Raw genomic sequence first — 16968 nt, forward strand, 5'->3', positions numbered from 1 at the left:
AAACACTCGTTGCATGTCGCCACCCGCCCCTTGGACTGGGTGGACTTCTCGTAACGGATTCTGTCTGTCTATGTAAAACGGTTTACTTTCTGGGGGTGAGACATGAACAAAATGCGGGTTCAGGAACGTTCTATACTTGTGGCGCTGTTCTAGAATGACACTAATTAAATCGGTACCTAGACCTCTCCATCTATACTGGAGTAACTCGTTCAGGATATCATGTAACGGACCTGGATCAGAATGTTGACCCTCATACAGGGTAATGAGGTGCTGGATCATATACATACCCACCAGTCGTTGCTCGGCTGGGGGCAGTTTCAGAAACATTTGTGCCACTATTTCGTCTGGAAAAGTGGTAGAATCAGTAATCCATCGGACTGCTGATCGGGCTAGTTCTTGTTCGTGCATAGTACTTAATTCGCTATAACCGACTCGTGATTTCAGAATGTGATCGGTAGCTTGAAATACTTGTTCGAGAGAGCGAGGCTCTCGTGCTGGATGATGAAAAATAGACTTAGGTTCTGGACGTAAATGGCGATCTGGAAATCTGGATTTTCCTACATACGCTATTCTGACGGGATTCTCGTCTTCCTCTTCAGGATCAGAGGCACTTTCTTTCTCGCTTACTTGTGCTGCTTTACGCTGTTCGTGTAACTTTATTATTTCTTTACGAATTTTCTTGTACATACTTTCCATGGCACTAATGGTCTTGTGCTTACCCTCGGCTATATTATCACTCCACCTTGTTAGGATTCTCATGTCGGCGGGATCTTTAGTCGGGTAATCTTGTTCTCTTATTAGACAATTGATCAGGAACTTTAATATCATGAGCTGAATCTCGGCTTTCCTTTGGGACATAATCTCGCCAATACTTTCTGGATCATCCCCTGTACGGATGAAACGATATATTCTGTCTAGATCTTCTTTCATATTCGGTAAGGTGACTAGATACTCGGTCACTCTTCTTACACGCAAGGAATATAAAACCATAGTATTTTCGCCTGGAACTGGATCATAACTACATTCGTTAAGGGCTTGCCTGATTTCTGCGACAGACTTATTACTCGGGAGTACGCTGTGATGCTTGAGCATGTAATTCGAGTGCTGATAAACGCTTGTGTGGCGGCGGGGTTTGAGGAGGACCTCCTCCTGCGGCCCCTAGACTAGAATCGTCAACTGACATTCTTCGTGCTTGCAGGGTCGGTAATTGTAACGTGGGCTGAACTTGTATGGCGGGCTGACCCGGGGGTACCGTAACAGGTACTCCGGTGCCTGGAAGAGCGGGAAGTGCCTGATTTACAGGGACAGGTGGAGCGCGAACTGGATTTGCATATTCTGGGACGGTGTCATCCAAATAGGACGAAATGAAAATATCAGCTGCGGTCGGTTTGTGACGTAGCTTGGTCGGAACTAATGGTGGCGGGAAATTACTGGATGCCTCCGGGGTCGCTTTTGGCACACCTTCGGCAAGAAGAGGATACATACCCTTAATAAGGGCATGCCTCTGTCGGTCTGACTGTTCGGCTTTGACTTGTTCACCTATCTCGATTAATTCTCTTTCTTGGGCTCGTTCTTGGGATTCTCTACTTAACTCTGACTTTCTGACTTCCTTTTCCGTTCTTCTATGCGCTTCCTTACGCCATAACTCGATGGCATCTTTCTGTGACTGTCTGGCTTTCTTTTTCCATAATGCTTCTTCTACTCGCATGATACATTCGGCATCCCATGTACCCGATACGGGCCATCTATACTTTTCTTCTAACTGTTTGGTATACTCTACCCATAAATCTAAATACAATATGGCGCTTATGCCATGTTTCTGATACATAAAGTGACCTGGACTGTCCCTTGGCGGAACAGGAACTGCTGCTTCCAGCAGACCCTTTCTAGTTTTTAACTGACGTAACTTTGAAAAGAGCGGCATTCTAAACTTAAATCGGAACACAATACAATACACGAAAAACAATAACAATTGGGAAAACAATTCAGGCATACCACGACATTGAAAATACATTAAACAACATCATAAATAACAGTTCGAACAGAATACTACCTGAAAAATACTGAAAACAGAAACAGAACAGAATTCTCGAGAACGGAACAGACTAGAGTTACTGGATGCACTGCTGTAACAGTACGGAACATACCGGTCCCCTAAAGGAACACATCAAGACCCGTATCCACCTAGGTGGACACTTCGTTTGCGGGCTTGGGTACCACCAACCCACGGACCAGAGTCAATTTAGACTGACCCTGTCTAGACACTACCCCAGCAATGGTACTCACCGGGCAGCACGGAACGGAAGGCCTCGGGCGGGACTGGACTACGACGACGAACTTCGGACTTCGGACTTCAGTTACGGGTGGACCTCCGGATACCTCGGACCTTGGACTCTCGGCTTGGGCTCTGGTCGGGACTCGCCGCGTTCCTCCACCGTCTCGTTCGGATGCTGGACCGCCTCCTCCGTCTCCTCCGTGGGCCTGAGGGATACTTAAAGCAGAAATATCTGCACTTGGCCAGAAGAGTTCCGTCACGACTGCAGGGGGTCAGGGGGTCGGCGTAGCTTCACCGACGCGTGGGGAAAGGTCAAGTCCCTGTTCGGGCGCCATTATGTGGTAAATAAATAAATAATACCCTATTTTTGAGTGCATGAATGAATAAATAACAGATAGCTCAATAAATAAGAGTCAAGATTCGAGGTAGTAGGAGTTTCTGCAGGTTTATTACAGCATAAGGACAGGATCAGGACAACCTGCATAGGATGAGCAGAACGACAGGGCCCAGCAGGACAACTGGGACCCAGTAGGGGAAAAAGATGCCCAGCAGCTGCTGGGGCTTGGTCTGGGATGAGCGCGCTAACATTCAATAACATAACATCGATATATATATACATAGCGCAAACACATAGCATTACATTGCAGTAGGCGTAACAGTGGGTGGAATAGAAGACGTGACGTGTAACAGTCGCGAGAGATAACAGTAAAAGTGGGTGTAACTGGGAGTTTACATAGACATGTGATGCAAACGTAACAGAATATGTCATGAATGGGCGGAAACATAGGAGGGGGCTACCTAAGGAGCCGGGACCTCTAACCTAATGGTGCGCGAAAACTGGCAATGACGTGTTACTAGGAGAAGTTGGGGCTACGAACTCTGTGCTAGGAGCAGAGACTAGAGTCTGGAGGGTCGGAGCGACATGTACCTAAACCCTATCTGGTATCTAATGTTTAGGGAACATGTTGATATAAACTAGAAGTCATGAGGGGAAAAGCTAACCTGATTCTAAGACTGGACCATGCATTATTCTACATGTAGTGCGTGAAGAAGAATATGAGATGACCATTAAATGCAGTATTTCTCTAACGTGGAGACGTGAAGGCTAGACAATGACGGAAACTATTGATGCAGTTCAGTAGCTTAGGAATGCAGAAGAGGAGGACTGAACTGATAGCAGGAACTATAACATACTTTTGGCAGACTCAGAGGCAGAGCCGGGCTGCACCGGGCACTGCGAGGCAGGAAGTAAGTGAAAGGTCGAGGATACAGGTGGGGGCTGTATCGCTCCTCAGCGAGGCTTTCAGGAGACAGGAGCTGAATCTGTGGTCCGGGCCCTTTTGAGGCCTAGAAACGGGGACTTTATAATTGAATAACGTGCACACTGAGAAACGTGGCAACATTACTTACATAGGCCTGATATTCGTAGTATTCACGAGGACTGGAAAATAGCATACCAGAGGTGGACACAACTGTAATTGCGTCTTTAATCAGAAATGGGGAATAACATATGCATATTGGTCATGCATACATAACATATGATGGATGAGGCGTAGGGACACAGAACATGGCAAAATTTACTTTTCCACACTACTGAAAACTCACATTCTGGTCCTGAAGCACGCCAAATGGTGCCAAATATACAACCAAAATTTGGCACCATAAAACATGTTTGCATTTTCTGTGGCAAAACATTATGTTATGGTGAACTTAGTGTCACCTTAATAAATTATGCTGTGGACAACCACCAATGCAACAAGAAAAGGAAGCACTAATTTTTTTCTTTTTTTTGCTCCTGTTGAGCCATTTCCACTTCCCTGTTTTTTGTTTGTTCCCTTAAAAAACACAAAAAAATATAAAATTGTTCAAAAATACAAAACAAATGTTCAGTAAAATAATAAAAAAATATAAAACAACACAAACAATTAAAAAAAAGTTCTTTTCAGAACTACCTCACATTTATAAAATTAAACCTATATTTTTAAAGGATCTCTGTCAATTTTTTGTCCTTAGGGTACGCGTACCGGGGCGCCCTCAAAAAAAGATTTTTTTTTTAATGAAGCAATTAGCAAGAGGGAAGGACACAAAGAGAGTTATGTTAATAGAAAAAGAGCTACAAGATGACCACAGAGGGATTGTTTATTAGATAGTAAAAAATACAGAAGGTGTAATTGGATGAAAGTGAGAAAAGTAAAATGACTAAAGGAGCGAAAGAAAGGAACAGAGAGGAAGAACACTAAAATAGAGATAGTGTGAGACTGTGATTGGCTGTTAAAAGAAAAAGAAAGGACAGTAAAAAATGGAGAATGAAGGGTAGTGGCGGAACCGCGATAAATGAAGAACGATGAGGGAAAGTGAGAAAAGACCCGGTAGTATAAGTAAAGAGGGGTGAAAGAGGGAGAAAAATTGAATTAGGATAACACATGGGGAGTGACAAAGAGAGAGGAAAAAGAGAGTAAAGGAAACAGTACCTGAATGGGCTTGAGTAAAACAGCAAAAAAAGATAAGTAATGCAGTGTGTGTGACTTATAGGGAGTCAGTGGGTGTAAGTCGGGGTGTGGGTGTGTAAGGTGTGTCTGTGGGTGTGGTTGTGTGGAGTGTTTCGGTGTGGGTGGAGGTGAGGGTGTGTTAAATATGTGTGAGAAGTGTATGAGTGTGGGGTGTATATGTGTTCGATGTATGTGTGTGTATGGAATGTGTGTGTGTGTGTTTGAGGTGTGTGTGTGGGAGGATTTTTTGTATGTATGGGGTGTTTGTGTGGTGTGTGTGTGGGGTGTATGTTACAGGTGTGTGTATGTGTTGGGCGGGGGATGTGTTGTATGTGTAGGAGTAAGGTAAATAATTAAGAAAAAGAGAATGAGTGAAGAAGCAAAAGAAGGGAACAGAGGGTAAGTGAAGTAAAGAATAGGGATTGAAAGAAGTTGAATATGAGAGGGGAAATAGGGAAAGGGGAGTAAACATGTAGAATAAGAATAAGTGAGGGAAGCAGAGTATAGACACAGGAGTGTGGTAGATTGAGAAAATGTTAGTGAGCTTAAAGCAAAGGGTGATGACAAACTACATTTTTTTAGTCATACTTACCATATAATAAATATAACTTTAATTAATTTTTTAACTACACTTTGTATCTGTGAAAGAGAGAAGAAAAAATAAGTTATAATTAGTAAAATATCTATTTTAAATTAAAAGATACAAATGAAGAGGTTAAAAATCATAACGCTCTATTTAGAAATAAAGTTAGAGTGAAGAACACAGAAAGGGAAATAAACTAAGGTAGAAGGACAAAAAGAGAGAAAAGGAAATAGAAGAAGAGGAAATTATAAAGAGTAAGGCATATAGATTCACTGACAAAAAGAGAGAGAAGAACAGAGAAATGAACTGAAGGTAAGAAAGATACTAAAACAATGTGAGTTAGCAAAACTAAATCAGGAAACAGCAGTAAGTAAAATATAATGACTGGGACAGAAAACAGTCTAATTAAGGATACATTTAGAAGAATGAGGAATAGAAGATAACTGAGAGTAAGTGAAGAACAGTCACAGAGTGAAAGGATGAAGGGAGACAGGATAATATACAACGATTGAGGGAAATGGACTGAGGAAGTTATAAGGTAGACACACTAAGACAAAAACTGAGTGAGGTGGCGAGGGGAGTCATTAGATTTCATGGATGAATCACGGGACTATGAATTAGTTCAATGTATAGAAGCAGATTGAAAATGAGGACATTTCCGACAATGTGTTGTTAGAAGTTCTGTTAAATTTGGAAAAACAATCCGAAAAAGAAATTTATATTTAATAACCAAAAATTGTTCAAGACATTATTCATTTTTATATGTAATTCATAAACTAGTACCAAATTGATTATAATGTAAATTCAGACTTATAGTATACTGCGCAACTTTTTTGTGTTACATAGTAATTTTGCTCATAGTTACTTCCTTTCTCCCACTTTATTATCTCCAATGTGTATTTGACATCTCTTTTTCATCTCCTGCCTCCATGTTCTTTCTGCTTTCCTGACAGACTATGGTATGGATTCCATAAACCACAATAACTTCTATAACAACATGCAAATTATCTACAGAGGACACAGTCTACATTGAATTTAAAACTCTGCATTGGTACCTACATGTTGGTACTTAAATCACCCACACAACACAACAACTCTATTCAGAGCTACCCTACCTCTAAGCACTTTAAATGATCATTTTACTGTTTCACTGAGTTTTCCCCATGTGTGGGGGGGAGGTGTGTGTGGGGGATGGCGGGGTGTGTCTGTGAGGTGTGTGTGTGTATGTGTCTGGGGGGGTGAGGTGTATAGGTGTATGTAGGTGTATGGGGTATGTGGGTGTGGGTGGGGGTGTGGGTGTGTAAGGTGTGTGTGTGGGTGTGTGGGGTGTTTGAGTGTAGGTGGAGGTGTGGGTGTGTGAGGTGTGTGTGGGAGGTGTGTGGGTGTGGGTAGTATGTGTGTAGGATATGTGTGTATGTGTGGGATGTGTGGGTGTGTCTGTGAGGTGTGTGTGTGTGTGGGGGGGGAGGTGTGTGTGTGGGATGGGTGGGGTGTGTCTGTGAGGTATCTGTGTGTGCGTGTGTGTGTTGGGGGTTGAGGTGTGTGTGTGAGTGTGGGTGTGTGGGATGTGTGGGTGTGGGTGTGGATGTGTAAGGTGTCGTTGTGGGGGTGTGGGGTGTTTGGGTGTGGGTGGAGGTGTGCGTGTGTGAGGTGTGTGGGGGTGTGGGGTTGTGTGGTACCTAAATCAGCCACAGAACCCAAAAGCTCTTTTCAGAGCTACCCTACCTCTAATCACTCAAAATGATTATTTTACACTACTATTTTCACTATTTTTCACCAAAGTACGCTCCCTGGTACGCTCCCCGGTGCGCGTACCGGGCGCTTACCCAAGGGACCCTTTTATGGCCCCCACATTAAACCTAGGGGGTCAGGGGGGGTGTACCCTGCCCCCTTTTGGTCATTTCCCCCTTTGTTTTTTGCCACCTCTTGTGTCTCGATCCTACCGAGACACAAGATGGCGGCCGCTGCGGACTGTTTTGAATGTTTACAGACACCCGAGAGCCAATCAGCTTTCCGTGCGCAAGTCGCGTTGCGCGCCCGGAGCGCTCCCCGGTACGCCCACCGGGGCGCGCTTACAGATATATAAATTTTTTTGAACCTAAATTACTCAAAATCCTCTGGAGCACATATCTTGAGACATAGCAAAGGCACATTGGGCTACCAGTCCCTACAATTTTGCCAAGTTTGGTGAAAATCCATTCAGCCGTTCGAGCTAAAAGTGCGACAGACCGCCCTATGGAAATTAACATGGGGAAAACACGTTTTGGGACCCCCCTTTTATCTCGGCCCCCGCTTGTCGAATCCCCCCCAAACTTTCAGGGAAGGAGCGGAGAGCCACGAGGCAACGTTGCTGAAAAATTCAGGCAGATTCCTCAACCGGCGCCAAAGTTATTCCCAATAGAATGTTGCGATTTCCCTATGGAAATCAATCCTATCTATAACTACCTACTGGCGACCGCCAGTAGGTAATATAGATATATATATATATATATATATATGTGTGTGTGTGTGTTATATATATATATATATATATGTGTGTGTGTGTGTGTTTCAATGAATTATCTTTTATGTAAGATTACAGGTTTCAACCTCCATTACATGTTCCATTATGTAATGGTCCTTGTAAGTGTTTTTACACCAAATAACATATTTCATAAATCTGTCTTATATAGTAAATGTCTGTTATTTGTAACTGAATACTTTCACTAGGTCTGGGTACCTTTCAATGTCGAAAGTGTTGTAAATATATAATTGAAATGACTACAACTACCATGATGCCTTGCTTTGGTTTTGTGAAAATAAAATTGTTATGTTATCTTGCTCATTCTCTTTCTGCAACATTTCCATATATGTTAAAGTGTAATGTATCTATCAATCAATTGTCCATGCAGAGTTAAGAAATGTTGTAAGTTTAAATTTCTTTATTGTCCTATACTTGTTATGCTATAGAATTGATGTCACATGTTTCACAAAGCAAAGTTTGCTAACTTCAAAATTGGAAGGTATTTCAATTTGTATGCAGAAAATAAGTGGTGTTTTAAAAAAAAATGTACTGTGCAATATTTATATGATGACTACTGATATATATCGTTTTAGGTTGAATAATAGTTGATTTGATTCATAATCTTTATTTGGTTGAGAATAAAACAACCATAAAAGTACATCAATAAAAAAGTCATACGAATATAAAATTGAAGCGATAAAAATCCTGATCACATCATCCTACATTCCAGGTCATTTTAGTACAGGAAAGAACAGTTAAAAAAGGCCATCAATCGTCTGCTATAATTCATAAATCAATGGTCATTTGTATATTGAAATCGGTCAAAAATGTATAGATCTAGTTAAAAAGTAAAAACAGATATCAGTTCCTTAACCATTACAATAAGCTTTTCTAATTGCCATAGCATTCAGTATAAAAAGTGCAATGTTGTAGCACAAAAAGGGATTGCCCAGTTTCACCAGATACTTCAACTCCGGTTTATAAGATCTGATATTCTGGGCAACAAACAACGGTTTCAAATACAATATCCTGAGATTCCGGTACAATTTGCAGAGCAATAAAAAGTGCAATGTGCTCTGTTTAATCTGTCGATCACAAGGATAAAATTATATATTGGAGGGGCAGAATCTCATAAAGGGAAAGGCAACAAGGTGTTGTGCACTTCCACGTCTTAACCTTGTCAGCACAAATCTGTGCTGCATAATGGTTACAAAAACCAGGTAGTTGTTATTTCCCGCTTCCTTATCCAGGGACTTATAGAATGTGAATAACGATTTAGGCTCATAGTCTGACTTACGTTTATCTTGCCTGTTTTGAAAAAATAAGCTTTTAGTCCTATTCTTAGATAGTAATGTGAACCTGATAGGGTCAGACCAAATTGACAAATTAAACAGTTTGCCAAGGCCGGAGTTAATATATGAAAGCCAGGTTATATTTAGGGCCTTATCAATGGCTAGGCGGTCAAGAATACTGTTTCTGGTAAAGCTGGACTCTTCCCTTGCCCAGATAGATATACATAATAGGAGGGGTTTCCCCAAAAGATGGTCTTTAAGGAACTGCAGGCCTGCCTCATTATGAACTATTGTATTAGATTCACAGGATGGCAAACATAAAAGTTGTTTTAAAAATGTATTTTCCTCAGTTTGTAATGAATAGCCATTAACATGGCCCGAAAGGCCCACCCCATACGTTGGAGTTGTCACACCTTTAGCTTTGTAAATGGCTACCATTTCCCGAATGAGTCTACTGCCCAATTTAGATACAAACTTAAAGATCTCCTGGGAGACCCTACTCATTTTTGCTCTGGTATTTAGCACATGCTGTTTCCAAGAGCCATTGCCTGCAAATGAGATGCCCAGGTAGCAGAAAGAATTAACTTAAGCAATTTGAGTATTATCAATATAAAAAGAAGTTCTACAGGGTTTTTGCCTTTGGCCACAGACCATGGTAAATGTTTCTATTTTATTTATAATAATGTTTTGGGAAGCCATGTATTCCCAAAAGCATTCATCAATTTCTGCAAACCCACTGGTTTTCTGGCCAGGGGTACTGCAGCATCTGCGTAAAGCAACACTGGTATTGGATGCCCAGCACCCTTAAGGGCATCAGCCTGAACTGACTGTAAGTGGCTGTCCATCTCATTAATAAATAGTGAAAACAGAAGTGGTGCCAAGACGTAGCCCTGTTGGATGCCACGCCCCACTTTAAATTTCAGCATGCATTCCCCTTGTGCGTTAATCCGAACTTGACTTGATATTTTCTCATAGAGACGTGAGAGAAACCCCACAATTGGTCTTGGTGCACCTATAGAGATCAGTGTCGCCCACAATAAATGATGATCTACTAGATCAAAGGCACTACTCAGATCTGCGAAGCATAGATACAGAGTTTCCGGTTTGGCCCTGGTGTATTTCCTTATTATGAGCTCAAGGTTAGGTCATTGGTCTCACGTTCCCAGCTGTTTCCTAAAACCATATCGGGCCGAGGTCAGGATCGATTGTTCCTTTACCCAGTCCTCTAGCCTTGATAGTATGACTCTACTCAATATCTTCATTGAGGAGTCTAAGAGTAAAATTGAGAAATAGTTTTTGGGATCAGCTTTATCCCCCTTTTTATATATTGGGATAATGATTGACGTCTCCCAGGAAGATGGGGTACTGTCGTCAGCACAATGTTAAAAACGCTACTCAGAATAGGTCCCCTGAGATCAGGGGCAGATTTGTATACATCGACTGGAACTCCGTCTGGCACCAAGGCCCTTCCCCAGCGCAGGCTGTAAAGCCAGCATAACTTCTTCAAAAGAGATTTTGAGCAAAGCTACCCCCCAATACACTTCCAGCCCAATTGAGTCCTCAATATCCTACCTAAAAATGTTAGAGAAACAAACTTCCCCACTTTCACAAGTGACACTATGGCTAAACACAGAGATGTCTTTATTTTTTTAAAAGGGCACATTCACTGTATCCCAAAACAGCTCAGTGTTCTTAATCTCTGTTGCAAGGGCAAGGATAACCCATGCTTTATTCTGTAATATTTTTTCCTTGTGACCAAGGCCTGTTTATATTGCAGACGCAATGTCTTGATGACCAAGGAGTCCCGAAGGGAGTTATGCAGGGCATGTTTAAGTGCTCAAAGTGCTTTGCTACAGGCAGGATCGAGACATCCCCAATTATTGGAAACTGCTCTAATAGGGTGGCGAGTCAACAGCCATTTTTTGGAACTGGCAATATCATTAAATCGATTTACTAATAGGTTAGGTAAGATGCTCTCCTGAAGATAATAATCAATTCCCTTATAGTTCTCCTGGACTAGTTTTTGTAACATGGTGGTGGAATCAGTTATTTCGCATCTAATTCTTACTCCATTAGGTCTGCTTACAGTGATGTTGTTTACGACATTAAATGAGTCATGCGGCTTTCCCCAAAAATATAGTGGTAGCAAAATCGGGTTATGGTCCCTTATGGTTGTCGTAGTTAAGATGGGTGTGCCACATAAAGCATTAGGTGCAGCAAATATCAATACATGATTTATGGTAATGGTTGAATTCCTCCCAATAAAAGTTGTGATACATTCTCTGTTAGTATCACTGCCACACCTTAAAAGCTGTAAGTCATATTTGGCAATAATATAGTTCAGGGCTTCACCATACTCATTGTGGCAGAAGTGGTCACTCTCCATCCCATCTTGGTCAAAACAACCACATGCCCATGTATCAAATAATGCACAGGCCTGTATATTAAAATCTCCTACCTATAATAATATGAAATCAGTATTTAGAGAAATTTAAAAAAGATTCCAAACAGTGATCAAGCGCTGTTACCACCCTACTACGTGTATAGTAAAAAATATTGTTATAAAAGTTTATTAAACCCAAATCATTCTTGCCCTTGTTCTTCAACCACAAGAGAAGAAAAAGTGAATCCGCGTAGGATATTTGTTTAACAATTACTGGGATTATGTTAGAAATAAGAGACAAGAGCCCCCCTTTTTCCCGCCCAGGGTTGGTTGGTATTGCTTCTGAAAAATATAGGGAGTACCCTTAGACACCTACCCGTTTAGTACACCACGTTTCCTGCATACATAGAGTATCAAATTCAGATATAAAATTAATCCAATCGGTATTCCCAAGTTTGTTAGTGAGCCCATTCACATTCCATGTAACACACCTGAATTTTCCTCCCCCATTCCTATCAGGTGGGTACATAGTTGTATCCTCCCCTACTATTAAGGAATACCTCCCCATTCATTCCTATGGGCCTAGAGGCCCATAGGAATGACTGGGAAGACATTCTCAATTTGCGATTAGCAATTAGCGAATCACAAATTGAGAATGTAATTTCAAGGGTGCAGGGGTGTCAAAAGGACGCCCAGTTGCACCCCTGATATAAGCATGGGTGCACATGTGGCGCACATACATGCCCTAAGGGCATGTATGTGCTTCACATTGCACTTTGAAAAATGCAAAACAGTGCATTTTTCAAAGAAATCGCAATTACCACCAACTTGAAGTTGGTGGTAATTTGCTATTCCTTATGGCCAAATTGCACTTTTTTGGTGCTTCTTACATTGCATTTAAGGAATTGCAAAATTTGAGATTCCTTAAATGCAATCGCAAAATAAGGAATCGCAAATTCTGCGATTCCTTATTTTGCCTTAATACATACCATTTGGCAAAATTGAATTTGCAAACGCCGAAATTCTGCGAATTTCGGCGTTTTCGAATGCAATTTTGCTTGATACATATGACCCTTTATGACTAAGCCAATCATTATCTTCCATGGTACTCATTTGACAGAAACTGGTCATGGGGGTGAGGATAGCATGGATAGTGTGACCTTGGTACCTGTGCATTTTTAGTGTTTGCACAAGGAATATTGTTTTATCGCCATAGGTGGTGATAAAAAAAAAACTAAAGGGAAAACAGCCACATTTCAGCCATCCTGCGGTAGTAATGCTGCCTTTCCGTGGATTTCTCCTACTGTGCTAGGTTTTACAATACAATCCCCCTCAAAAACAAAACTTTTGTTTGTGAGCCAATCCACCTCACTCTTCGTGTAAATAAGAGTTGATGTGTGTTGGCTGGTGAGAGTAAATGTTGGGAACCAAGCCAGTGAACCACTTTGTTCTTTAAGTCTTCTGCAGACTCTCTGGCACCACGTTTCAACGGGGGAACATTTACCAGGACTACCACATATGGGCAACATGCTGGGGGGAGATTGATGGTTACTCAAGCTTGTGGATACTCATGACTAATAGATATGTATGTATCTGTTTGGGCAACATATCTTGGGTTGCAATTGATGTCTGAATGGGGGTCACACTAATGGACCCAGTTGGTTGGTTGGTCCTCAGGTTCGACAGAGGGCTGACTAGTGGCCAGGCTTGTACCAGATAGGTCACCAGTCCCCCCAGTCCCCACAGGCATTAGATTGTGTGTTCTTATCTTAACCTCTACTGACTGGGTGCTAGATACATAGGAGGTACCAGATTCCAATTCACCCTCCTGTTTAGCCAATTTCTTTTTGAGAGGCAGTAAAAACTTGCTTACAATGCTTGTCAATTTGTCCTAAAATAATATCCAACAGGGGTTGTCCATGTCAATACAGTAGATCAGGGGCACCTGGGGATCAAGGGGCCCTGTGTATGTTCATTTATAGAATTAGACATGGTTCCCCTGGTTTTTATTGCCGGCGGGAGAGACTCAGGGATTGATGTCTACGGTAGCTTATGGTGTAATGGCACAGGTGCCATCCCTCCCGAAATATATCCATGATTGATTGCCCATATGTTCTTTGCTCGCACTCTCCTGGCCTCAACACTAGATACCCCATTAACTTGCTCATCTGTATGTGTAACCAAGCCACCTCCCAGAATTGGCCCTAGTGCAGACAGTGACAGGCACTGCTCGGCCTGATCAATCTCCTTATTTCGGACCCCCACCGCGCATGCTAAAAAGGACTCATTAGTAGTACGCTTGGTTGCAAACCTGGGTTCAATGGAGGTTTTGGTACCGCCAATCTTACCCTTAACCATTATTACTTTAAGAATTGACTGCCGGGTACTCTAGAGCCAGGGCCGGTGCTAGGCATGGGCAGTGTGGACAGCTGCCCAGGGCCTCATGCTCATCTGAAAGTCAGGGGGCCCGCTTCAGTGTGAAAGGCAACACTTTTACAGATTGCCAACCTGCTCCTCCAGGGCCCCCTGCCCACACAAACACAATACACATGGCAGATGTCTTGAGTCGGCCTTGCTGGTCAGGGCGTGGTGGCATTCCTGGGGGTGCAGGGGTGGGGGGAAGAGACAAACAGAGTGGGGAAGGCACAGCAGCCAGGCCAGCAATTATGTCTCACTGTGTCAGGGAGGGGGCAGCACCTCTGTTAAGTACTGGCCATTCCCTTTCTGCATTTTTTTGTTAGGTGACAGAAGGCCCCTTTGTTTCCTGGACAACCCAGACACAGGTAAGGAGAGGTGGGTGAGGGGAGGAGGGAGCAGCCAGATCAACTGGCTTTTGTTAACTTTTGCATTACCCATTTTTTATGGGCATGTGTATTTAAAAAGTGTTGGACTTGGCCCTTTTGGCAGGTTCACCCCTAGATTTTTGCTTTTAATTGGGACCTGATGTTAGTTGGTTTTGGCTTCTGCGCACTTTCACACTGTGTCCCAGTGTAAAGTGTGTGCGCAGTCTGAGTGCGTGTGGTGAGATTGTCCTTCCCTCCCATAGGAATGCATGGGGAATGTGTATGTCCATGGTAGTTCCTGATGTGTGGGGAGTGCAGGGGCGAGTTTGGAATGTGCAAACTCGTGAGATTAAATGCTGCGCGACGATGTGCACAGATTTAATGTGAGTACTGTGGAAGTGCCACTTCTAGAAGTTGGCATGTCTGAGCAGTGAATGTGAATTGACTGTCTGACTTGTGATTGGCTGGATATGGCTGGTGTGCCTGGCTACAGGAGTCAGGATGGGTCTGCCCGGTGGTGAATGGGGAGATCTGCATGTTGATGACAGGGAGGAGCTGCACCTGGGACCTGAATAGAGCTGTGCCTTCCCTCCACAATGCTGGCTCCACCCCCTGTGGTGCGTCCGATGTCCCTAGCCTGGCCAGTGAATAGGGAGAGGGGCTGAGCACAACAAAGTGCTCCAGAACCAGTTGTATCTGGTTCTCCCCTTGCCCTACAGCCTTGGACAAAGGGAGTGTTGTGTATATAAGAAGGGGCTGTGACCCCATGTAAAGGGTTCTTTCTGAGGTGCTGATCCTGACGCTGGGGAGCTACTGCTGCTGGGCTCTAGGAGGAACCGCCACAAGGGACTGCCTCGCTGCTGGTGGGCCCTGTGTGCTGGCCTGCCTGAGCCCAGCCTTGTGCCCCCCCTGACCTGTGTCTTTATTTGGAAGAGCGCTTTGCTCTTTATTTCTGGCAAGAGTGCTCCATTCTTCTTCTATGGACTGAGGGCCTTCCTGTATTCTGGCTGAAAAGCGCTACACCATCACTGAGGAACACTGTGCTTCGTGGGAGCAGCGCTTGTGGGTTGTCCAGCTTGCCCCTCTGACCTATTGCTGAGTTGGGCATCCTGGCGCTTGGAGGACGCTCCTGTGCGTGGATTGCAGCCGCCCGGAGAGGCTGCCTGAGAATTGCCCTATGTTCTGCTCGATAGTGGGTGCCCACCCGCGTCTCTGCCTGGTGGTGTGTTATTTGTATACTTAGCGGGTGCCCACCCCGCATTATGGCCGCTATCGCTTTTATTTAAATAGCGGATGCCCACCCCCCCAACTTGCCACCACCAACAGAACCACCACTGCGGCCCGAGCCGCTTTTCACAAGTTTCCTCCGGGCCGCTATCGACGCGACCCAGAAGACAGGAGCCATTGCCTGGTTGGGGGCGGGCCACCCGGAAGCTATGGAGGCTGCCCAAACACAGTACGGCCCGAGAGGAAAGCCGGAAGCCGACGGGAGCCCACCCCGCGCTCCAGTGCAGAGAAGCCGACCGAAGGAAGGAGACTCCTGCTGCCCCAGCGAAGGAAGGAGACAGGCGGGCCGTGTTCCAGCCACGAGGAAAGCACCCCCCAGGTGCAAGGCCATGGGAAAGGTGGGGGTAGCTTGGCTCTCTTCTCCTGTAGTAGCAGCTGCCCCGGATGGTAGTGGGCAGCTGCAACGTGGAACTCCGGCCTGACATTCTTGGGGGCACATTGGTTATAGAATTCCCAAGGAGGATTTGGGGGCCAGGTTCTTTCTAAGAGCCCAGGGTGACCTCTTTGTTTTAAGAGCCTCAGAGGGGCCCGTGGCCATTCCCCAGTGCTTGGGGACATTTAGTTTCAGAGACAGATGGCTCCAACATTTGGCACATGTATTTAAAGGGCTACTGAGAGCCCAGGCTGCATTTCTACCTCACAGCTGCCCAGCAAGTAGTGGGCAGCTGCTACGTTTAGGCCTGTTCTTTTGCGGTGTAGCTTTTGGCTGCATGTGCAACCAGCCCTGACTGTTGGACAAAGGGCGTTTGAGCCCCACACAAGGCCATTTGGCCTGGGGTCAGAACCTACTGTGATCTTGAGCGGGGTGATGGTATACTGTGTTTGTGATGGTGATTGCCTAATGCCAAATGTGATTTATGCGTAATGTGCAATGCCTTTATGCCTGTGATACTTTTAACTGTGTTTTTATGCTTAGGAGGTTGTTTTGCCTAGTCTAGTTTATGCTAGTCAGTTTATGTGTCCCTGCGTGATCGATGCCTAAGGAGATTAGTATTGCGTCGTGTGTACCTACCTTTCACCAGTGGTTACTGGTTGTGTTCTACACTTGTTATTTGGTGCTACATTTATTCTATGTTCTAGAAGTGCCATTTCTAATAAGTGCTGATTCTGACAGTGGCCCAGGTGGCCCTGTTTGGTGTAAATAATCCCCTGTAAATACTGCCCAGTGCCAGTTGGCACAGTGTATCTGTGTGATTATGATCTAATGTGTTTATGGTATTACAAAGGCTATTTTTATTTATAACCTTGTGTTGAGTTCCTTTTTGTGGTGTGCCTAGCGTGTTGCTGCTGTGTGTGTGTGTTGCGCAAACGGTTTACACATTGCCTCCGGGATAAGCCTGACTGCTCGTGCCAAGCTACCAAGGGGGTGAGCA

Source organism: Lissotriton helveticus, chromosome 9 (assembly GCF_964261635.1).
Source record: "Lissotriton helveticus chromosome 9, aLisHel1.1, whole genome shotgun sequence".
NCBI lineage: Eukaryota > Metazoa > Chordata > Amphibia > Caudata > Salamandridae > Lissotriton > Lissotriton helveticus.